The sequence below is a fragment of the Quercus lobata genome, chromosome 5 (genome assembly GCF_001633185.2).
Source record: "Quercus lobata isolate SW786 chromosome 5, ValleyOak3.0 Primary Assembly, whole genome shotgun sequence".
Lineage (NCBI taxonomy): Eukaryota > Viridiplantae > Streptophyta > Magnoliopsida > Fagales > Fagaceae > Quercus > Quercus lobata.
Window position 1 is genome coordinate 44,050,139 of NC_044908.1, and position 17,594 is coordinate 44,067,732.

The 17,594-nt window shown below is 37.9% G+C and overlaps 1 pseudogene across 1 annotated transcript; it reads left to right on the top strand.

Annotated features, from left to right (window-relative positions):
- The first annotated feature begins 11,934 nt into the window (after positions 1–11,934).
- On the top strand, positions 11,935–16,453 carry LOC115990527 (annotated as a pseudogene). Its single transcript, XR_004092151.1, has 5 exons — positions 11,935–12,181; positions 12,270–13,539; positions 14,212–14,518; positions 15,003–15,388; positions 15,936–16,453. The product of XR_004092151.1 is annotated as a glutamate receptor 2.9-like (transcript).
- The last annotated feature ends 1,141 nt before the right edge of the window (positions 16,454–17,594 follow it).

Consider the following 17,594-nt stretch of genomic DNA (forward strand, 5'->3'; position numbering starts at 1 on the left):
AAGCTACATGGTGGAGGTTTGGGAGGACATATGGGCAAAGATAAAACTATTGCACTAGCGAGGTATGGACTTTATACCAGGTCTTCCTCAAGCCTAGCGAGGTATGGATTCTGTTTTTCTTGTGGTTGAAAAGTGTAGACATCAAAATTTTACAATGTATTCACAACCGTCTGATTGTTCATGATAAAATATGTTTGATCAAATTAATCTCCAATTGATGATGTGGACGATTAGCAAATGAAATCAAGGCACGTGGCAACATCAAATGAAGAAAGCCATATGGCAACATCAGAAGAAAAGACCTATATGGAAAGTTTTTATTAAATGATATACCAAATTAAATTCATAACTCAACTCTCAATAAATACTGAGAGAAAATTCTAAATTAAATACTATTAAGTTGCCTATAAATAGAGGCTTCTCATATGAGAAAAGGGAAGACTTAGAGAGAAAACACTACTGACACTGCAAAAATAAAGACTCATCTCTAAAGTTCACAAGAATTCCATTGTTCATCAAGGCCTATTCCTACTTCTTCAAATCAAAGTGGGGATTCTTTTTTAATCTAGTTTGAGATCAACCCAACGACCCTCGCATCAAATCAAGCACGTTCAACTATTCATTCAACTTGGAGCCATCAAAGCATGATTCAAGATCAAGCTTTATAGCCCCTTTGGATCGTATCGTTTCTTGGAGATCAAATAAGAGGAATTAATTGTACTATTTTATTGTAAAGATTCATACAGAGGATTGTACTCACATATATACAAATCAATACAAATTGATTATTTGTTACACTATTTCGTGGTTGTGTGATTTATCTTTTACGAAAATTGTGTGTACAAATTTTTGGCATGCCCGATGCGACCACTCTGCCTCTCATCTCTTTCTCCATACTTGAAATCTTCAAGTCTCCAATCCACCAAGATCAATGGCCTCGAAGAAGTCTCAAATGCCCAAGAATGCTACCAAAAGCATTGGGGGGTTAACAAGCAGCATTACTTCCACAAGTCCCATGACTCGAAACAAAACTAAGGTAATAAGGCTCCTCACATCACAAGAAGTTGAGGGGAAAGCTCCTATGACCAGACTCATAAGTGCTTCAGCCCAGCCAAAGATTGTCATCTCCATGAGCACTTTGAGGACAACCAAGCACACTTCCTCTAGGAAAGGAGATTCAGCATTTGCCAAAGGACTTAACAATAGGGAGCGAATATCACTATTTTACATCAGATGATGTGTCAAGTACTGCTTCATAGTCAGATTCTTCCCAAGGATCCCCCCGAGAAGTCACTTCATCTATCTTCTCAAAGAATTCTTCTTATACAATAGCTATGGTGGCCATGATGACGGAGACTGCCACCATTGACGAAAAGATTGCTGATGTAGGACATGCCATATCTAAACTTAACAAGACTATGGAGGAGAAACACCTTCAAATCGCCACACTCATGAACAAGCTTGAGGTTTAGAATCGAGGGGAGTCCAGCAAAGACCATTCTCACATGCATCAGCATACATCCCAAGGTGCTCATACATCTTCTCCAAAGAAGGCTGATCCACAAGGGAGCTTTACCTCAATTTCATCTCTATCGGTCCAGCAATTGCAGGACATGATAACAAACACCATTCGAGCTCAATATGGTGGGGCACCATAAAGCTCTCTAATGTATTCAAAACCATACACCAAGAGGATTGACATTTTACAGATGCTTGCAGGTTACTAACCTCCTAAGTTTCAACAATTCGATAGGAAAGGGAATCCGAAGCAACATATCACTCATTTCATTGAGACTTGCAATAATGCTGGTATGGATGGGGACTTGCTCACGAAGAAATTCATGCGTACTCTTCAAGGGAATGCCTTTGATTGGTACACGAATCTTGAGCCCGAGTCCATTGATAGTTAGGAGCAAATGGAAAAGGAATTCTTGAACTATTTCTACAGTACTCGATGTACCGTAAGCATGCCAGAATTAACCAACACGAAGAAATGAAAAGTTGAACTAGTGGTAGACTACATCAATCGTTGGCACTTTTGAGCCTCAACTACAAAGATCGCCTTTCCGAGTCTTCAGGGGTGGCGATGTGCATCCAAGGTATGCACTGGGGATTGCTTTACATCCTCTAAGGAATCAAACCTCACACCTTTGAAGAGCTTGCAACCCAAGCCCATGACATGGAGCTTAGCCTATCTAGCCATAGAGAAAAGGGCTTACCTGTTGACAAGCAATGTAAAGAGAAGAAAGTTATGAGGAGAGGGGATAAGTCTTCCAAACCCATGGTTAAGGAATCTATGGCCATTGCCATGGAGCCTGTGAAGATCTCTAGCAAAGAGAATAAGAGAATGGAGAAAAGGGTCGGTCTAATGCAAGAGCGGGAGAAGCGACGATTGACTTTGAAGGAGATGGAAGAAAAGACGTATCCGTTTCTAGATGCCGACGTTCAAGGCATGCTCAAAGACTTATGAGGGAAGAATGTGATTAAGCTTCCAAAATGCAAGCATTTAGAGGAAATGGGGCATACCCACAACTCAAAATACTGCGTATACCATCGAGTTGTAAGTCACCCTATGGAAAATTGTTTTGTTCTGAAGGACCTTATCCTAAGGCTTGCAAAGGATAGTAAAATTCTTTTAGACCTAGATGAAAATATTGAGGCAAATCATGGTATGTTCACTGTTGGATCCCCAATTTCTGTGAAGTCACCAACTCCAACAAAAGTGCGGTCCACCTTGCCATCAACATCAAGGGCATATTACAAGCACATCCAATTTGGAACGCTTGAGCCTATGCGTATGTCATGCTTCAGCCCTTAAGATGATGAAAGAGCTGACGATGAATTGGTGGGCGACGAAGAGGGTTGGACTTTTGTGACCTACAAGAGACTTTGAAAACAACGTAACCCAAAACCCCATGTTCCTTACAAGAAAAGGGAACTTCAAGCAAGCGATTCAAAAGTTACTCCCAAAGGGAAGGGAATAAATGGTCTAAAGAAACAAAAGTTGCTCCCTAAAGGCTTTCTTACAGAGAGCCTAATGACAACCACTTACATGATTTCTTTCCATGATGTTGATGATCAAGAAGACCTTACCGAAAAGGAGGAAAAATTGAACCTTGAAGAATCCAAAGTAACCAAGGAAGAGAGAAGTGAAACCCATGCGCGGTTGCTTTATGTGCTCACTGCTGCGACAAGATGACGTTTGCCGATGAGGATCTCCAATTGGGCTCTAAACCACACAATCAACCATTTTTTGTCTCAGGTTACACACAAGGAGAAAGGGTAAGCCGCATCCTTATAGACGATGGGTCTGCCGTCAATATAATGCCGAAAGGAACAATGAGACGCCTAGGCATATCCATGGAAGAGTTATCCAAAAGTCGACTCGTCATCCATGGCTTCAACCAAGAAGATCAAAGGGCAATCGGCATGATTTGGTTAGATGTGACTATTGATAAGTTGAAAGCAAGACCTCTCTTCCATGTGATCAATTCGAAGACTTCTTATAACTTGTTGTTAGGATGACCATGGATTCATGGGAATGGTGTTGTACATTCTACATTACATCAATGCTTCAAGTATTGTGATGGCAAGCAAATAAAGGTGGTGATAGCAGATTTGCAACCATTTACAGTGACAGAATCTAACTTTGTAGACGCCAAGTTTTACTTGGATTGCGACACAACTTGCAATGTACCACAAAAAAAAAAGACTACGGAAAAGAAGAAGACAAAACATAAGGAAGGAGGCAAGCCCCTCACGGAAGGTCCCCAACCTAACTCTGAAGTGAGACAGAAATTTCGTGAAGAGGAGAAAGAGGCACCCATGGTTTTACGATATGTGCTTGCGTCTAAACAGAAGGAAGGGCAATCCCCATTCAGGTTGATGATGGAGACTAAAGATAAGTGCAAAAAGTCTATTCAAGAGGAAGATATCGTTATCCTTAAAAGTGATTTCACTTTGCCATTATTGAAGTTAGACAAAGTGGCGTCGACAAAACCCCCACTCAAAGGTTTCATTAGAGCCACACATAACCTTGTTGAAGAAGATTCATTTCAAGTCAGAAGAACAGAAGGGGGTTTCAACCCTAAAGCGTATAAAATTTTGGTAAAATTAGGCTATGATTTCAAAAATTCTTCACAACTGGGGCAACTTTATTCAGATTACGTTGAAGAGAAGTCACATGGGCTTAACTCGACCCAAAGCAAAGTGAAGCAACAAGGCTATGTGATTGAGATTCCTAGAACTAGGTTGGGCTATTCATCACAAGAGCCAGTTCGAATCTCAACCAAAGGGAAAGGAAAAAAGGCGACATCACAATGCATCACCTTTGAAGTTGAGGAGGAGGGGAAGCCGAAGCCTGTGTCAAAGTCTTCTGTATATGATCATCTAGAAACATCTACTCCTCAAGAGTCAGTATTTAATGGATTTAGCATTTCTCTCCCTACAAAGGAAGGAACCTCACGTACATGTAGGTTGACATTTGATAGGCTTGGGTCTACGAGTAGCTCAACTGACACCCCACGACCCAAGGAGGGGAAAAGTGGCCTACAAGAGAGAAATGGCACTGAAGCCTACAGTCTTATCCCTTTGTGTATGAAACGTGAGTTGATTGTAGAAATTAGTATAGGAAACTCCTTAAAGTAAAGCGGCGAACTATTATGCACACATGAGAGCTCAAGAAGCAAGTTGACGATAGGGAGGAGGATCATAAGACACTAGTCCTTCCTTTTTGCCACGTGACAGCGGAAACTGATTCCGAATCAGATGCATTAGATGATAAACCAAATGAAGCCCCTTAGGCAATAGAAGACGGGGGGCAAGCAACTATAGATAAGCTCAAAAAATTAAACTTAGGGATTGATGAGGAATCTCGCCCAATCTACGTGAGTTCGCTTTTGACACTAGAGGAAGAAAGCAAATACTTTGAGCTTTTAATGGAGTACAAAGATGTGTTCGCCTGGACATACAAGGAGATGCCAGGTTTAGACCTAACAATTGCAGTTCACCGATTAGCAATAAAGTAAGGAGTGCGCCCAATCAAGTAGGCCTAACATCGTTTTCAACCCGAATTCCTCCCACAAATTGAGGTAGAAGTTAACGAACTTGAGCAGGCAGGATTCATCCATGAGGTACAATTCCCAAAGTGGATTGCAAACATTGTCCCTATTAAAGAGAAAAATGGACAAATTCGAGTTTGTGTTGATTTTCAAGACTTAAATAGAGTGTGCCCAAAGGATGACTTCCCACTTCCAAATACAAAGCTCATGGTTGATGCGACTATTGGTCATGAAGTAATATCATTCATGGATGGCTCATTAGGATACAACCAAATTTGAATGGCACCTAAGGATGAAGAGCTCACCGCTTTTCAAACTCCAAAGGGGATCTACTGTTATAAGGTAATGCCTTTTGGGCTCAAGAATGCCAGTGCAGCATATCAACAGGCAATGCAACGAATTTTCGATGACATACTCCACAAAATTGTTCAATGTTATGTTGATGATCTAGTTGTTAAGACAAAGAAAAGTGGGGATCATTTACAGGACTTGCGCATTGTATTTAATCGATTAAGGAAATACCAACTCAAAATGAATCCCTTCAAGTGCACATTTGGCGTTACGACTGAGAAGTTTCTAGGCTTTATTGTTCAACATCAAGGTATTGAAGTGGATCAATCTAAAATAGACGTTATCCAAAGGATGCTCGAACCAAAGAACTTTTGAGAGCTCTGAAGCTTACAAGGCCATCTAGCAGAACGGTGTCAACCATTCAGTCAATTGATAAGGAGAGATGCCACCTTTAAATGGGATGAGGTTTGCAAGAATGCAATTGAGAGCATTAAAAGCTATTTGCTTAACCCACCTGTCTTAGGAGTGTTTATGCCAGAAAAACCTCTAGTGCTCTACATTGCTACACAAGATCAATCACTTAGGGCCCTTTTAGCTCAAAAAAATGAAGACTTAGAGAGAAAACACTATTGACACTCTGCCAAAATAGAGAGTCATCTCCAAAGTTCACAAGAATTCCATTGTTCATCAAGGCCTATTCCTACTTCTTCAAATCAAAGTGGGGATTCTCCTTTAATCTAGTTCGAGATCAAGCCAACGGCCATCGCATCAAATCAAGCATGTTCAACTATTTATTCAACTTGGAGACATTAAAGCATGATTCAAGATCAAGCTTCATAGCCCCTTTGGATTGTAACATTTCTTGGAGATCGAATCAAAGGAATTTATTGTACTATTTCATTGTAAAGATTCATACAGAGGATTGTACTCACATATATACAAATCAATACAAATTGATCACTTGTTACACTATTTCGTGATCATGTGGTTTATCTTTTACGAAAATTATGTGTACAACATGTACTCGAAGATGTCCTATTTCATAGCATGTAAGAAGACTTCTGATGCTACTCGAGTGGCCAATCTGTTCTTTAAAGAAGTTGTGCATTTGCATGGAGTGCCAAAGTCCATCACCTTTGACCGGGATACCAAGTACATCAATCACTTCTGGTGGACCTTGTGGAAGCATTTTGACACTTCCTTGAATTACAGTAGCACCAGCCATCCTCAGACTGATGGCCAAATAGAAGTAGTTAATCGCACTTTAAGGAATCTGATCCGGTGTATCTTAGGAGCGGAGACCAAGCAATAGGATCTTGCATTATCCCAGGTAGAGTTTGCTTACAATAGCTTGGTCAGAAGAAGCACTGGTAAGTCTCCATTTGCCATTGCCTACTATGTGCCCTTTAAACATGCTTTGGACTTGGTACCCTTACTTGAGCTTCCAGGGGTGAGTCAAACTATAGAGAATATGGCTGATCGTATTCAAGCAATGCAAGAGGAAGTGAGACAAAAACAAGCTACTAATGCCAAGTACAAGGAAGTAGCTAATAAAAAGAGACGCGAGAAGATTTTTATTGATGGGGATTTAGTGTTGGTCTACCTTAGAAAAGAAAGGTTTCCTGTTGGTACCTACAACAAGTTGAAGGACAAGAAATATGGGCCATTTTAGATTACAAAGAAGATCAACAAAAATGCTTATGTAGTTGCACTTCCACCAATCATGAATATTTCTTCCACCTTCAATGTTGCTGATTTGTATGAGTACCATCCTCCTGATACGCCAGATAGTGGAAACTCGGGGTCGAGTTCTTTTCAAATGGGGGAGACTAATGTTGAACAGACAGCACATGCCTTCCTGAAGCAGTAAGGGTGGCGGAAGTCACAACACAAGATTAAAGGGGAGTGCCAGTAGAGGGCATCGGGACAATAGTGTGGAAATTGCATGAAATTTGGCAGGTTGAAGGAAAATGACATTCTGATCCGGATTCATAACAAATGCCACGAACGTTGGCTAAATTTAGGCAAATTCCTTCATTACGGCCCCGAAAACAGTGTTTTTGCTATTTATAGTAATATTTGTTTTTCATTAATAATTTTTAGTTTAAGAGTAAAAATAAGGTCTTATCTATTTTAGGACGACTATTAAAGACTTTTAGTTTATGATTCTGCATTTAACTCAATTTTGTCATTTTTGGTAAATTTCAGTATTTTGTCACCTAATTGCGTAATTAGTGTGAATTAGGGTTTTAGATGTTCTTTCTTAGTATTTATATGTTTTGTAACAGTCAAAGGTAAGGCAGACTATCATCAATAAACATAGATGTTTTGTCAAATTTTCTTTTGGTGGATTCTAGTTTTTATCTCCTTGTGGATTTAGGGAAACCCCTCTTAGATTTGAGGTTTACTACCAGAAACTAACAATTTAGTTTTTTTTCTATCAAGAAAGTATCATGTGTGCTTTCTTTAGACTTCCACGACATCACTTAATCATTTCTTTATTATTGGTTAGCAAAGTCTGGCATCATAGAATCTCTATGAGATGATGCATGCATTAGAATCTCTATAACAGTAATTTATAATGTTGTCTGCAATACCACTAAAGCCCCACATACACTTCTTAGATTTGCAAATGCCTTCCCAGCTCATAACCGATGGTTGCTCTTTCCTGTAATCTTTATTTCTCTTCTCATTGTCTCCTATGGAGTTGAAGCCAACGACAACAATGTTACATGTGTAGGTTTAATCATTGATGTTAATACTAACATTGGAAAAGAAGAGATCATAGCAAAGGAAATTTTAGCTGAAAAAATGCCACTCCAATTCAAAGACTCACAAACTGTCTCTATATTACAGGGACTCCATTTTTGATTGAAAACATTTTTAACTCTCCCCCATAGTCAATGAAAAAGTATCTTATATGTACCATTTTTTTTGTTGAATGAAAAAAAGGGAGTCTCCGGTGTGGACTCACTGACCCCATGCCACGTGACGGCAATGAGTAATACCACTTGTACTACACGGGTTTTGTTGGGGCTATCATTTAAACCGCTCCTCTCTAGGTGCAGGATAAGGACTCCTACCATCAAGCCACAACCCCGTGTGGTTATATGTACCCTTAAAATCTTATAATTATAAAATGGTTAACTATTGCAATATTCCGTCACTAATATGTAGAATTTTGTTCTCAAAAAAAATTAGTAGACTTTTCCTCAACCACCAAGACAGTGATGGAATTACAGGGAACTCTAGGAAAAAATGGCCAAACAGACTATTTGTGGGAAAAAATTAGGCGCGTGGCACGTGTTCAAAGTTAATCAGTAAGGTAGACTGTTTTTGAAAGTCGAGTTTGGCAAACTCGACTTTGGGCTGAAAAACGAACACTATAGTGGCGTTTTTTTAGTGGCTATAGCAGCGTTTATAGAAAACGCCACTATAGGTGACCTATAGTGGCGTTTTTGACAAACGCCACTAAAAAAAACGCCACTATTGTGTCTGTATTCCAGCCCAAAGTTGAGTTTGCCATACTCGATTTTCAAAAACAATCTACCTAACTAAATAAGTTTCAACGCGTGCTGTCCGGCTAAAATTTTTCAGAATTTTCACTGTTTGGTAAATTTTGCCGGGAACTCTACATTTCTCATTCCCCATTCCCACTAATTATTGACTTTCAAAGATGTCACTCTCAAAGCTCCCAGAAGAATCTGAGCATGTTTTAATTCAGAAAAATGTTATACTTCTTATTCATCTGTCTAGACCTGACAAAATTGGGTGAAAATTTGTCTGAACTTGAAAGAAAAATGCAGGCATAGGCAGAGATTTTTGGACCCATTAAACAATAAGATAATACAAACCTAACCCTTTAAATTGACAGGTCAGCTTGGGTTGGCCCTTTTTCCTGTAGGATTCCCCCCCCCCCCCCCCCCCTTTTTTCTTTTTTACTAATTTCCTTTCTTTCTTCATACAGTCACTCACATCTTTTTTCACGAGGTCGAAACTTGAAAACTCCAATTTAGTGGACCTCGGACTACATAAACTTTAAATTTTATGTATTATTTAACTTTTGTTTTCAAGTATTTTTCTTTCTTTGCTCTTTTAATTGTATTGAAAGAAAATAAGCACAATATTACCAAATTTCTTTTCTATTTTTTTTATTTTCATTTTTGTCATGAGAAAAACAGATGTTAGTCATATGACTGACTCATATCATAAGTTTTATAACCGGTTTAGGAAAACTCATTTCTGACCCAAACTTCGCGAAATCAAACCCATACCCGATTTCCTTGACCAGTTTACCAGGTCTACATCTCCCCCTAAGTTTGCTAAAATCAACTTTATAGAAAGCAAAATCAAAGACGCAAGATTCCACACCAAGACATCTAGAAATAAAGAGTATTTTAAGTTCACGCATCTAAGATGGTCCATATATTAGGATCTTCCGATCGATCCAAACACTTTTTGACTTTTTGTAATGCTTTTCCACCATTTATTGTATATTGTCCCAATATATTCCAATTTCCACACATTGATACAAATTGCCAAATGCTGCTCCCAGTCATGACAGTTAGCACGGTTCCAAGATCTTGGTTTCTGTTTCCTGTTCTAATCTTTGTTCTTCTCATTTTCTACCATGGAACTGAAGCCAAAAACATTAAAGTTACTCGAGTAGGTTTAATCATTGATGCTGATGCTCGTATTGGAAAAGAAGAGAGAATAGTAATGGAAATTGCAGCTCAAAACTACAACACAAGTTCAAAGACTCAAAAAATGATGTAGAACATAGTGCCATGGCCTTCATGAACTCTCATGCGTGCCTGAAATCAACGCACAAAGTAAAAAGACACTAGTACAAATCAAGGGCCTCAGAGTCAGAATTGCATGAAATTTGGCAAATTGAAGCGAAACAACCTTCTAAGCAATAGTCGTCGTTTTGCCACAAGATACTCCTAAAAATGACGAATTCCTTCATTTAGGCCCCGAAAACTACGATTTTGTCATTTATAGTAATTTTTGTTTCCTTACTAACTTTTTGCTCAAAAGTGAGAATAAGGTCTTATTTGTTTTGGGACGACCTTTAAAGTCAGTAGTTTATGATTCTACATTTAACTAAATTTTGCTATTTTTGGTAAATTTCAATATTTTGTCGCCTAATCGCGTAATTAGTGTGAATTAGGGTTTCAAACGTTTTGATCAGTACTTACATGTTTTGTGATCGAGACTATGGTTCGACCGGTCTAGATGCGTTTCAACAGATTTTAATTTTTGCCCAACAACTTATTAAGCCCATTAAGTGATTAGGGTTTCAGGTCTATTTCACTAAATATTTAAAGGAAACCCTAAGGCATGTTTTGAAGAGACTTTGGAGGTGCACTTTTGAGACCTAAAAGGTATTATGCCTTCTCCTTTTAAAATCACTATCGGAATTCCATCTACACATTATTAGAACTAGTAAATCTGAAGTTGCTGCATACAAGATCAATCACAGTTGATGATCTAAACCTTTGAATGAGATCTAAGAGTATCAAAATAGAAGAGTCCGTGGATTCGTTGCTATGTGTGATCACGTAAGTAAGTACTACAAGAGGTACCATTAGATTTAGGGTTGAATCTATTGTAAAACTTCCATTCTATTAGTGAATTTTTGCCTTATGGATTGTTTATGTTAAATCATCCCTAGATTCTTTACCTTGAAACTAAACCGTTTCATTAGTTTCCTGAGTCATTATATCACTTGTGTTCTTTACTTTTCCGTTGTTTATGATATGATTGATGTGTGTTTAACCTTGATCTATTTAATAAACCTAAATAAAAACTTGGTTAATTATTAGGTTAAACAATCTGAGTTTACAGGGGTCTAAATATATAACATCCTCTTCACAGTTAATTAAACTTATCAGAATAGTACCATCTCAAGTTCTCGTTCAACCAACCATAACTTATAATCTACAAATTGTCAGAATTATAAAATCATTCCTCTATATGCAAGTTATTTATCATTAAAATACACACGCATGCTTACACAAAGTAATAGGCATGCAAAGATTCCTAAATCCTGACTGCTGCTTCGATCAGATAAATTTGAAGTGATTAAAAACTCAAAGCACTAAATCTACTGGACAAGCTCCAGAGGAATATGAATTCTAGTGTTAGCAAACAAATGAATCTAGAAACTCAATAAATCAAAACTAGCTCCAACAAAGAACTTCAATACATCAACTGCTTCTAGTAGTATATTTGTGGTTTTGAATTCTGAATGTCTTCTTACTATGCCCTTCATTGGGATAGTAAACTAGCTCCCAAGATTTGATTGTACATGTTGTCTTCTTACTAAATGGTATGGGCTAGCCGACTGGGCCCTTCCTTCATTATTCGTTAGCAAAGTCGGGAGGAATGTGAAGAAGAAAAAGCCAAAGATTCAAGACTTCACACTGATATAGAAATAACGTGTTTTTTGACCCTAAACTACCACTCCCAGACCATTCATATATTAAAATCTCTCTAACAGACTAAAACAGTATTTATAATGTTGTCTGCAATGCCACTAAAGCCCCACACGTGTTTCCAAATGCCTTCCCAATTCATAATGGTTGGCACAGTCCGGAGATCTTGGGTTCTCTTTTCTGTCCTAATCTTGTTTCTTCTCGACTCCTATGGAGCTGAAGCCAACAACAACAATGTTACATGTGTAGGTTTAATCATTGATGTTAATACTCGTATTGGAAAAGAAGAGAAAATAGCGATGGAAATTGCAGCTCAAACCTACAACACAAGTTCAAAGACTCAAAAACTCTCTCTCTATATCCAGGACTCCCTTAGAGTCACTTCTGCTGGTAAGTAGTCTCTATCACTTGCTATTTTTGCTAACAAAAAAATATCAGTAACATCTATGTTGATGGAATATGTAAATTTTGGCTGTAGTAGAAGAGATGATTAGAGAAAATAGGGTTAAGGTGATTATTGGCATGCACACATGGCAAGAAGCAGCTCTAGTAGCTGATATTGGAAGTCAAGCTCTTGTTCCGGTTATTTCGTTTGCGGCACCAGCCATCAATCCACCTCTAATGCAACTTCGCTGGCCGTTCTTGATACAAATGGCTAAAAATGGTTCCGAACAAATAAAATGCATTGCAAATATTGTTCAAGCATACAATTGGAAAAGGGTTGTATTGATTTATGAAGATGAAGCATTTGGTGGTGATTCCGGAAAGTTGGCACTTTTAACTGAGGCTCTCCAACATGTGGGTTCGGAGATTGATTACCATTTGGTCCTTCCACCATTTTCTTCTATGTCTGATCCAGGATGGGTTGTTCATGAAGAGCTTGTTAAGTTACTGAAAACACAATTAAGAAATTTTATTGTTCTTGAGTCATCATTAGAAATGGCGATTCATTTGTTCAGGGAAGCTAAGAATATGGGGTTTGTAAGGAGAGATTCAACTTGGATAATTCCAAATAGTATTACAAGTTTGTTGGACTCTGTAAACAACTCGGTTATTTCCTCTATGGAAGGTGCAATTGGAATTAAAACCCATTATTCTGAAGAAGTTACCTCAGAGTACCATGATTTCCATGCTCAGTTCGGAAAATTTTCAGAACTGAATATCCAGAGGAAGACAACTCCGACCCTGGTTTTTATGCTCTGCGAGCATATGATAGCATTAGAATTGTTATACAAGCGATCGAATGAATGACAAGTAACAGAGGTAGTCCAAAGATGTTGTTAGCCAGTATGTTATTAAGCAATTTCACTGGTTTTAGTGGCAAAATACATTTTAAAGCAGGCCAGCTCTCAGACACTTCAATTTTGAGCATTGTACACGTTCTTGGAAAGAGATACAAAGAAATAGAGTTCTGGACACCAGACTCAGGGTTCTCCATGATCCCTTCTATAGGAAAACCAAATACTTTGGTTGCTCCCGTAATTTTGCAGAGGAACTTACAAGAAAGTCCAAAAGTTTGGGAAATGCCTACTGATGCAAAGCCATTGAAAATTGGAGTTAGAGGTAGAGCATCATTTGGGAATTTTGTGAAGGTTGATTACGGGGTGAAACTGAATGAGAACAATTATTCTGGTTTCTGCATTCAAATTTTCCTTAAGGCACGAGAACTTTTGGGATATCCTTTGCCTTATAAATTGGAGGCCTGTAATTGCACCTACAATGATCTGGTTCACCTTGTCCACAATAAGGTAACAACTTCTCTGCCTTTTATTCCTTGAGAAACGCTTGATAATAAAAAGCCTCTGCATACACTACAAACACCTAAAATTATTCTGCTGAGTTTTATATTTGCACGTTTTATCTACAGAATTTTACCATATTCTGGGAAAAAAAAATACCATTACCTAAAAACTGCATTCCCCCATGTGCTTTTTCGTTTAATATTCTATGTAACAGAATATTTAAAAAATTGATCGAAAATTTACTTCAACCTTTGAATTGCCCATTTTTGTTAATCTTACATAGAAGATAGACAATATATCAAACTGGCCTCCAAAACTGTAACAAGTAAAGCATTAGTTGGAACTCTTCTTAAGTTGGTTTGTACAAATCCTGAAACTACTAAATGTTACTCACATGTAATTCAAAAATATATCATTTTTAACTTGTAATTTGAGGGAAAGACTTTTTTGACAGCTTATTTGAAATTAGCTAGGTCCTTATCTCTGAGAGAGAGAGAGAGGCCTCTTGCAAGAGCAGGGAATGCATGACTAGAAACTGGGCCGAAAGGCAGTGAATATTTGACCAGTACTGTCCTTTTTTTTTCTTCTTCTTCTTACACCTCTTTTATTTTGTTACATTTATTTATTTCTGATTAAGATCTTATGCTTGTCCTGTGGTCCAAATGAATCCAACAAAAGACTTATGATGCTGCCATTGGTGACTTGACTATAACAGCCGAACGGCTGCAATATGTAGATTTCACTGCTCCATACATCGAGTCAGGTGTGGCAATGATAGCTCCGGCTAAACCTGTAGGGTCAGCATTTATGTTTACAAAGCCTTTCACCTGGGACATGTGGTTGGTGACTAGTGCCATCTTAATATACACAGTGCTCATAGTTTGGTTGTTGGAGCACCAATCCAATCCAGAATTCAGTGGCTCGTGGAGGAATCAGATTAGCACTGCACTCTGGTTCACTTTCTCCTCTCTGTTTTTTGCACATAGTAAGTATCAATCTTAAGAATAGAGCTCATGAAATGCTATTATAACGTAGCTATCTGCAGCAGTCAATCAAACATTGGAAACATATTTTCCATTCCATCCAGAAGCTAAGATAATCCGAGTGCCACTCAATGTTTCCAATGTTTTGAAGGGAAAACATTACTTTACCTGAGTTTTTCTTTTTTGGAGAAACGCGTAGTATTGAATCAGAACTCTTATCTACATCCCTACGGTAACAAGATAAAGACTGGAGGTGATAATGCTATGTTGAAGAAGTTTTTATGTATTTTGAAATTCTGTTAGGATATGTTCTGTTATTTGATGACTTAAATAAATTTAGATAGAAACAAATTGGATAGACACATGTAATCTGCACTTATAAATACAATACAATGAAAGGAGCCAAGCACGGCATTCATTCATTCAATACCGTTGCCAAGTTCTTATAGAAAGTACTCATAGCTAGCACATGGTTTCATGTTGCAGGGGAGAATATCCATAACAACTTGACACGTTTGGTGATGGGAGTGTGGCTTTTTGTCGTATTGATCCTAACCTCGAGCTATACCGCTAGTTTATCTTCAATGCTCACTGTGCAAAAGCTGGAACCAAATTATATGGAGTTGTTAAAGAAGAACAACTTACCAGTTGGCTGTACCAATTTGTCAGTAAAGAAATACCTGGTGAATGCGTTTGAGTTCAAGGAACAGAATATCAAGATCATAGACATAAAGCACTCCAAGCTTTTCAAACAAGAGAAAATATTTGCTGTCTTTCTTGAATTCCCATATGAGGAAATTTTCCTTAATAAGAATTGCAAGGATTACACTAGTACCAGACTACATACTCACGGATTTGGAGGATTGGGCTTTGTGAGTATTAATTGATTTAATCCTTAGTTTAGTTTTTATGATTTCTGTTCAAGTTAATTCTTATGCTTAGAATGATGCAAGAGAGATACATAATTGGACGCACAAATATACGTCTCATGTCTGATACTGATTAAACGAATCTACCAATACAAACACGAGTTCATGTGCGCATGCACCCCCTTTCCTTTTCTACACATGTATATATTGTTGTTTAGATTCTAAGTAAGGAATGTTAGAGCACTTCTTTCACAACTTTTTACTCAACTTATCAAGGTTTTCACCCACTAATTACAACTGGTCAGGGTCATTAAGTGATAAAATGACACCAAATATGTTTTGTACCAATAATTATCTCATGTAGCCACTCCATATACTAGGCACAGAAGATACGTTGTCTTTGTGTAAATAGAGTTATTCCTTTCCAGCCGAGCAAATAAAGAAACTCTTGGCTTAATAAACAATCGGTCGCTCTTATCTATTTTAATAAATAACTTCAGTTTTACTACGAAGGAATCTAATATAAATCTTTACCTTTCTTCCCACCCAGGTCTTCCAGAGAGGCTCGCCAATTACAAGGGATTTTTCTGAAGCAATTCTTAAGTTGTCGGAGGCTGGAACTATCTTGTCACTAAAGAAAAAATGGTTAACTCCCCAAAATGAGTGCTCCGCCAACATAACTTCTAGCGAACCTGAAAGCTTGAGCCTCCAAAGCTTTGGGGTTCTCTATCTAATATCTTTTGTCACTTCTACCATTTGTCTTTTATTATTCCTAGTTCGCTTATTTATAAGTCATCTGCAACATCACAATGCTTTCAAAGGAAACATAACTCCAGGGGAAGAGAGTACTTGGAAGAAGGCAGTTAGACTTGTAAGATACTTCTGTATCAAAAATCTAAGAAGAGCTCCAACTCTGGCAGACACATCAGGTGCAAATGATCATTCAACACTTGATTAAGCCGTGCATCTCATGGGCATAATACTAGTGCTTAAGGAAAATAAATACCTACGGCTCTTTTTCCAGACCAAACCATTCTCATATTTTTAAGGGCTCTTAGTCCTAAGGATATAAAGGCGAAGTAGTGTATTAAAAAACAAAAACAAAAATGTCATACTTGAATTACCACAAAGATGCACTTTCTTGGACTAGTTTTCACAATTCATAATTGAATTATCTTATTTCACGAGACTCCTCTTTCTTACACGACAACCGCTTCACCATGAATTAGAGTTCTAAGAATAAAGGTTGTTGCTTTCCTCTCAACTCTCTATACATTCGCTGCCTCCACCCCAAGCCAATCCCTTCATGAATTAGAGTCCCAATTGGTAAGTTGCTTCGTCCTGTATCTCCAAGGTGGCTGCGTAATATACTTCAATATGAGCTATATTTCCATGCTATAGGTTCAGGGATATAAAACTTTTTTTAATGTATTAAATTCATATTTTGTAGATTTTATTTTTAAGTTGGATAAAAAAGAGCTACATATTTTGGAGGGGTGTCAAATGCATGGGTTAGGATGGGTATAATTGGGTTGGGTACATAAAATTCATTTACCCATTTATTGCCCATCTTTAGGTTTAGGGGGGGTATTTTGGTAATTTTTAGATTTAGTGGGTGTTTTGGTCATTTTTTAGGTTTAGGGGGTTTTCTGGTCAATTTTTAGTTTTCGGGGTTATTTTGCTCATTTTAGGTTTCAAGGGTATTTCATTCATTTTTAGGTTTAGGTGGTATTTCAGTTTCGGGGATATTTCGGTCATTTTTTAGGTTTAGGGGATATTTTGGTAATTGTCTTTGTTTTTGGGGTATTTTGGTTCATTTTTATATTTAGGGGGTAATTTGGTAATTTTCAGTGGTTTTGGGATGTTTTAGGTTGTAGGGGCCTTTTTTGTGTATTGTGCGTTGGGTTAGACTGCCTCCTGCGGTAATGGGCCCGAATGTTTCTGAGTAAGGGAGTTGAGACCGGTCCAACTGTAACTCAACTTGGGCCGGTTTGTGCACAAACTATGCCTCGTCTGCAAGGAGTAGGCTTACGGAAAGCAAAACTGTTTCAGATGAGTTACGGCAAGCAAATATAATAATAATGACAAAACAGAGTACTCTGACTATTTCATAAAAATGGCCAAGTAATCCCTAATTATAAAACATAATTACAGTCATGATAATGTCATTTACGGAGAAAGTAAAGGAGAAAAAAAATAATATGAACTA